We start from the raw sequence: 6,031 nt of genomic DNA, 5'->3' as shown, positions 1-6,031 counted from the left end.
TTGACAAACTTCCTTTAGAAATACCATTACCTTTGAAGTCCCTGCATATCTTTTACCAAGTGCACTCTGCTGCCTGTAGTTCTCTAAAGGTAAGATTTTTTTCCTCAATTTTGTGTTAGTAACTTTCTAGATCCTTGTAAAAAATAGTTTTCACCCCAATATAATACATTGTTGATTATGCTTTTTCATCAATTTCATATAAATATACTATACAGTATATATTTATTTGTGATTTGCTATATTTTCTTTCTTTCTTTCTTTCTTTCTTTCTTTCTTTCTTTCTTTCTTTTTTTTTTTTTTTTTTTTTTTGGTGGTACTGGGATTCCTGAAAACCCTTCTACCTCGGATTACACTTCCAGACCTATTTTATATTTTTATTTGGAAAAAGGGTTTCTTAAACCAGTGAGGCTGACTTCGAACCTGTGCAATCCTAAAAATCACTTCAAATTTCTGGGCTCGAGTGATCCTCTGAGTTTACATATCTTAAAATGTTAAAATGAAGGGTTTTCTGTTTGTTCCTTTTGTTTTTGAAATGCTGAAGTCAAACCCGTGGCCCTGCACATGCTAGGACAGTGATCTAATAATGGACTGAGTTCCAAGACCTGAAAGTATTTTTTCTTCCTTCTTTTTTCTAGAAAAACAATTACTTTGTATGAACCATTACCAGCTTGTCATAGGACGAGTTCATAGGCAAGTTGCACAGAATTGGTTTTTGGAGTTTGGGATTGATGATGCTGTAGTGGGAAAGGTCTCTGTGGAGGCATAGCAGTCATAAGCAAAGTAGTAAGTATTAGAATAGCTGATATTCAGAAACTATTTCATCAGATGAATATGTGTTTATTTTGAAATAGGAGTTATATGTTACACAAAGTCTTGTGACTTGAGAGGAATTGTGTAGGCACATAATATCAGACACAGTATTACTCTGAGGAAAACTAAATTGAAGATATTTTTAGTCTATCTCAATTTTCAATTACGACCTTTCATTTATTCCTAACAAATAGATTTCTAACCAAACTGAAGATATAGCTAAACTTCTGGCAGGATAACATGCTGATGATTCCTATACATCAACTATATGACTCTAAACGAATGTTCACAAGTTTAACTGTATTTTAAGGGGACTGACTGTGCAGAATCTGATGTGGGACTAAATCAGAATTACCCACCATCCAGCAGCCTCTCAAAATGTATCTAAATTTATAGGTTTTTACCTATTATAAGTAAATGTTCATGTGTTATTTAAAATATCTGTATTAAAGGCCCAGATCCTGGCTGGGGGTGGGCGGCCCGGGAAGGCCCAGAGCTGGGCTAGGGGAGGGCAGCCCGGTCCGCTCCCAGGAAGGCCCGGTGCCGGGCGGGAGGACAAGCCGTAGTAATGAGGAACTCAGCGCTGCTGTGCTGTGCTGGACAGTGAAGTGCTTAACAGCAGATCCTGCTCTGCGTGGTGAGGCTGTGGGACTCCGCTCTTGGAAGGGAAAAAAAATTCATTGCTACCGAGTGCCTGATCCCACAACCTCTTCAAACCACACATACTGTCTTCTCTTATACAAAAAAAAAAAAAAGAAGAAGAAGAAGAAGAAAAGAAAAGAAAAGAAAAAGAAAAAGAAAGAGAAAAAAGAAAAGAAAAGAAAAAATATTAGAGAGGGGTCATGATGGTTGTGGCGGCAGCCAGGATTCTGGAGATGCAGACAAAACATATCCAACTGACCTGGAACTTTTGGAAAAATTCCCTGCAAAGTGGGACTGCTTCTTTCTTACATGCTTAAGAACCCTGGACATCATCTGTAAGGACGGAGCTCAGCAGAGACCTAGGAGGAAGGTGGTGTTGGCAGCAGCGGCTGTGGTAGCGGTGGAGGCTTGTATTTGGGAGAGGCAGAGATCTAATACAACCCACCCTGATCTTCTGAAGAAATTGCCCCAAAGGTGGAATGCTACTGTCGCACATGCTCAGGAATACTGGACAACATGCAGTGTGGGAAAAGAGTTTGGGAAATAACTGAGATGGTGGAGGCAGTGGTAACGGCAACAGCCAGTACTTAGGAGAGGCAGAGATCTGATGCAACACACCTGGATCTTTTGAAGAAATAACGCCAGAGGCAGAATGCTACCACCGCGCATGCTTGGGAACTTGGGACAACATGCTGTGTGAAGAGGGTGCTCAGATGGAAGCCTGCCGAGGGGTGAGGCTGGTGCTGGGGACAGCGAGGCTGGGATTGGAGACGGCCATGGGGTTAAGCCTGTTCTGTGACCAGCAAGGCTGGGATCGGAGCCTGCCACAAGGCTAGGCCTGTGCTGGGGCCTCTGAGGCCATGATCTGAGCCTGCAGAGGGGTTAGGCCAGAGCCAGAACCAGTGAGGCCAGGATCAGAGCCTGCCATGAGACAAGGCTGTTGCTGGGGCCTCCAAGGCTGGGATCGGAGCCTGCCGAGGGGTGAGGCCCGTGCTGGGGCCAGTGAGGCCAGGATCGGAGCCCACTGTGAGGCAGGGCCGGTGCGGGGTTCTCCGAGGTCAGGATCGGAACCTGCTGAGGGGTGAGGCCAGTGCTAGAACCAGCAAGACTGGGGTCAGAGCCTGCTGTGAGGCAAGGTCGGTGCTAGGGCCTCTGAGGCCAGGATCAGAGCCCGCCAAGGGGTTAGGTCTGTGCTGTGAACAGCGAGGCTGGGATCGGAGCCTGCCATGAGGCAAGGCTGGTGCTGGGGCTTCAGAGGCCGGGATTGGAGCCTGCCAAGGTGTGAGGCCAGTGCTGGGCCAGTGAGGCCAGAATCGGAGCCTGCCATGAGGCAAGGCCGGTGCAGGGGCCTCCGAGGCTGGGATCGGAGCCTGCCAAGGGGTTAGGTGGGTGCGTGGGCCAGCTAGGCCGGGATCAGAGCCTGCCATGAGGCAAGGCCAGTGCTGGGGCCTCTGAGGCCAGGATTGGAGCCTGCCGAGGAGTGAGGCTGGTGCCAGGGCCAGCGAGGCCGGAATCGGGGCCTGCCATGAGTCATTGCTGGGGCTGGAGCCAGCAAGGCCAGAACCACAGTCTGCTGGGTGGCCAGGCCAGTGCCGGGGCCGTCAAGAGTGGGATTGGAACTTGTAATGCGGCATACAGAGAAATATCACAGAAAATAAAAAACCAGATGCTTTCCCTAATATGCAAAAACTAGGAAGAAATAGGTAATAGGAGGAGATCTAGTTGAAGAAAGGGCCCTATAGAGGAGTTATTAAGGTGACCAGTCAGAGGGGATGGGATGGGGGAGGATGGAATCTCTTTAAAACTCATGATGTATGCAAACAAATGTATCAAAGTTAATCACCAATCAAGCATGGGATCGAGGGAGGTGGAGGCAATGGGATGGGGATTGGATAAGGGCTAATTGGATGATGTGTACTTGTGTATCCTCAAAAGTTTTGTACTCTATTGTGATGTATGACTACAATGCACCAATAAAAAAAATATATATATATATGTATATATATATATATATATTTAAAAAATTAAAAAAATAAAATGGTAACTAGATGATGTGAAAAAATAAATACAATGTAATAAATCAAAAAATAAAATAATAAAATATCTGTATTATATAAACACCCATTATGACAATCTTGCTTAAAAATACCAATATGGTTGAAGTCCCTGTACACTCTATTGCAAGCATGTGTTGCTTCCTGTAGCTCACTAAAGGGAATATGTTTCCTCAGTTTTGTTTAGCAATTTTCTTGTTGTGTTTGAAAACAAGTTTTCCATCCATAAGTAATACATTGTTGATTTTTGCCTGTTTGTCAATATATTGTATATAGAAAACATAATGGTTCAAATAAATAGAGAGACCTAATATGTCAATTCAGTAAAATATCAGGGTACAGAATCAACATAAGAAATCTGTTGTGTTTCTATATGTTAACAAAAAATTATTCAAAAAGAGCAATGTAACAAACTCTTTTATAGGAGTATAAAGAAAACAAGATATTTAGAAATAAATTTAGCCTAGGGAGTAAACTATTTTTAGAAGAAAAGCTAAAATATATTGATGAATGAAAATAAAAAAGTTACACAAAGTTGAGAATATATTCCATATTCCTAGATTCCAACAATTAGTAATGCTCAAATGCCCAAGTTATCCACAATTCTTTAACATACAATGAAATCCCTATCAAAATTCTATTCCAGTGAGATTTCTCTCAGAAGAGCAATTCTAAAGATTATGAAACCAAACACCTAATGAAATTTTGATCAAGAAGAACAATGCCACAGGAGTCACATTCGCTGATTTCAAATTATGCTATAAAACACCATTGGCATTAAACTAGATTTATAAATTAATGCACAGAATAGAGGTCCAGAAATAAACTAACACATATAGAGGCAACTATCATTGAGAAAGGCACCAAGAATATAAAAAGGGGAAAATATAAACTCTTCATTAAATGTTGTGGGGAAAACTGGGCTTTTACTTTTAAAAAAGAAAAAAAAAGTAGACCATTATATTAAACCATCTATAAATCATGAACTCAAAATAAAATTAAATACAAAAATACCAATATCAGTTGTATAAAGCAACTACAAGCAAAACAAAACAAACAAAACCCACAATGTAAACAATTATTAAAGCCAGGCATGGTGGCACATGCCTGTAATCAGTACTTGGGAGGCTGACACAGGACGATTGCAGGTGTGAGGTGAGTCACCATCAGCGACTTACTGGGGCCCTCTGCAACATAGCGAGACCCTGTTTCAAAATAAAGAATAAGAAATAGGATTGGGGTGTATCACAAAAGTATAATGTTCCTAGATTCAGTCCCTGGTAAGGGGGGGAAAAAGTAAAGTAAAATTAAATTAAAATCTATAGAAAATTATATTAATAAAAAGAATACAAATTCTGTAGTACGGCTGCTTAATGGAGTATAATAAAGATACCAAGGAGGATAGCCGGGCGTGGTGGCTCACGCTTGTAATCCCCACGCTTGGGAGGCGGAGACAGGAGGGTCGCGCAGGTTCGAAGCCAGTAGTGCGCGCTGGCTTAGGAGACCCTGTTTCCAAATAAAAATGTAAAAATGTAAATAAAAAAAAGGTCTGGGAGTGTAGCCCGGAGGTAGAAGGGCTTCCAGGCCCAGTACCACCACCCCCCCCCCAAAAAAAAAAGAAAGAAGAAGAAAAGAAAAAAAAGATACCAAGGAGTATAACAAAGATACAAAGATATATATGACAAAAGACGAAAATATAAAAAACTATGATAAATGGCACTTCAGAAATAGTAAGGTCTTTTGTTAATCAAAACAAAATAAAAAGTCAACTCACAGAGTTGGAAATATTCTCAATACTATGTTCAAAACAGACAAAAGGTAGACAAAAACCAGAAAAATGGGCAGCAGTTGGGAACCACTTCACAAAAGCAAATATCCAAATGACAAAATAATATATTAAAAGGTGTTTAGGCCGGGCGTGGTGACGCACGCTGGTCATCCCCGCACTTGGGAGGCGGAAACAGGAGGATCGCACAGGTTCGAAGCCAGCCTCTCTGGCTAAAGAGACCCTGTTTCCAAATAAAAACATAAAAATAGGTCTGGGAGTGTAGCCTGGATGTAGAAGTGTTTCCAGGAACCCCAGTACCACCAAAAATAAAAAGGTGAAAAGGTGTTCAGTACTTGATAAATAAATAAATGATTGGTAAACAAATTGTCATTCCTCTCTGTAGTGAAATACTATAGTAGGATTAAAAAAATGAAAAACTATTTACTAATGTAAGATGATATTTACAATATAGTATTAAGTTATTTTGAAAAAAACAAATGAGAATGGACTCTTGCTTACCCATGTAAACATAGGTATAAACTATTTCCACAACGAAATATAATAAATTATTGAATTCTCATCAGAAAAACATCATCAAAAATAAATTTTTCCATAAGACAAAACTATGGATTTTGTATCCTCAGTGGGTTCAGGCTACTTAGAGTTGCCAAAATAGCTATAATAAAATTGTGTCCTCATGGGCCCAGAAGCTTTATTCAAATGATGCTTACATTGTTATCAAATATTTCATGAGGTA

The sequence above is a fragment of the Muscardinus avellanarius genome, assembly GCF_963383645.1.
Source record: "Muscardinus avellanarius genome assembly, chromosome: 11".
In the NCBI taxonomy this organism is placed as follows: domain Eukaryota; kingdom Metazoa; phylum Chordata; class Mammalia; order Rodentia; family Gliridae; genus Muscardinus; species Muscardinus avellanarius.
This window is presented reverse-complemented; position numbering follows the sequence as displayed.